Genomic DNA, 1,862 nt, shown 5'->3' with positions numbered 1-1,862 from the left:
AATAAACCTCATATATTCTAATATCTGGCATCTGGTATATTATTATCTTATTGCTGTATATCTTGTATTAATCATAAAATTGAAGGCTCTGTATGAAAAAGGCTCTTCCATGATTATCTGAAATCTGGAATCCTTTCTACCGAACTCCATTCTTCCAAATTTCATTCTAACTCTCCATTCATTCCCATGTTAACGCATCACCAGCCCTGTCTTCAGACCACGATTCTAAGCTGAGAAAAATTTCTGCTGCTTCACTCTCTCCCAGAACCAGGAGAGCAGGTGATTCACTCTGCTGCTTGTCTGTACCCCCTCAAAGATGCTGTTCCGTGTAAATCCCATGTAAACCAGCGGACTGCTGCTGGCTGGAGTAACCTGTCTACTGTCCGAATGCCCCACCATTGTGTTGTCCCCACCAAACCTCCTATTGTTGGTAAGCGAATGCCCACCACAGAGTTTGACCAATTTTGGGTCCCTCTCCGGGGAGTGACTTTGGGCTGGCCGCATTCCACTCAAGGTACATAGGTGATTTCTTCAGTCACCATGATTAGAGCGCCTGCAGTGCTGCTGATCGAGCTAGCCTCCGGCTCTAGGGTTTTTGGAACAATGAGGCGGAGTCCAAGTGGGACAGAATGGGGTCAGCAGAGAGCCGCTTTGCTGTGCTTCCCTAGTGGCAGAGTCACTGCAGCCTCAGAGCATTTTAAATCTGCCCTCTACTAGTTAGTTCCTCAGAACATGTGACAATCACCATGTTGGTTTGGGATGGAAGAAATGGAGCGTTTGCCCTCCACGCCATCTTTGTTAAGGGCAGCCACATGACTAGCCACCATCTTTATGGGCAACCACATGACTACCGCCTGCTTCCCGCCTCTGCTGTGGCCCCTCCCCCTTTCCCACTGCAGGTTTACCAGAGATTCACTGGAAACTCACGTGCACAGACCCTGCTCCCTAAGGCCCGCCTGCCCAAAGGAAGGCCAGGGGTGGAGTCAAGCGGCACCAGCAGTGACTGGCAACCTCCTTTCCCTAAAACTGTGGTTCCCCATTCTTAAAAATAAAAACTGTCTCTGATCTCCTTTTTTCTCCTCTCAAAACAAAACAAACAAACAAACAAATCATACAATTATTTATTGGCTGTAATGTTTGGACCATATTTAAAACTTAACCTCTGTTTATTTCCTTTTAGATAAAAAAATAAAACACCAAGTCATTTTATTGTACCCTGGTTCAAACTGTTTATTTCAAGGCTGTTTTTACCCTGATCCAAAATGTTTTTGTTTCTAATTTATGTCTTTACTAATTCCTAGACAAGTAAATAAATGCTGTTCCTCCTGTCACCAGCTAACCTGTATTCAACTATAGGCTTCCCGGCTAATGGGGTTTGATACGGTTTTTAAATTATTCTATAATGTTCCACTGTATTAACATTCATTTATTTATAATGTTAAATTTTAAATCACTTCCTTAAAACATGTTTAACTTAGAATCCTAAGTGTGATGTTTTTGATCGTACAAAAATTGTTCTGCTCTCTTTTGATGGACTAGAGGGAAAAATAGAGATCTGCAATACCCCCTCCCACCGAGGTCCAGCCTGAGCCAGCTCCGCCAGGGACCTGTTTCAGATGACTCCAAAAAGGAGACACTGGCCTCACAGCTGCTACAGCCAGCATGGGACGCCAGTCCCACAGCCTAGCCTGTTGGCAAATTGGCCTATGGATGCCAACATGCTCATATGGAGGCTTGTCCTCTGTGCCTATTCACTGGAGGTTCAACCAGAGCAAGAGCTGTAGACACTCCCAGCCTTCAAGCTCCTTGACCTGGTGGAGTACAGATGGCTCTTAGATTCAGCAGCCTCGCCAAAACCAAGG

This window comes from Acomys russatus, chromosome 27 (genome assembly GCF_903995435.1).
Source record: "Acomys russatus chromosome 27, mAcoRus1.1, whole genome shotgun sequence".
NCBI classification, from domain to species: Eukaryota; Metazoa; Chordata; class Mammalia; order Rodentia; family Muridae; genus Acomys; species Acomys russatus.
This window is presented reverse-complemented; position numbering follows the sequence as displayed.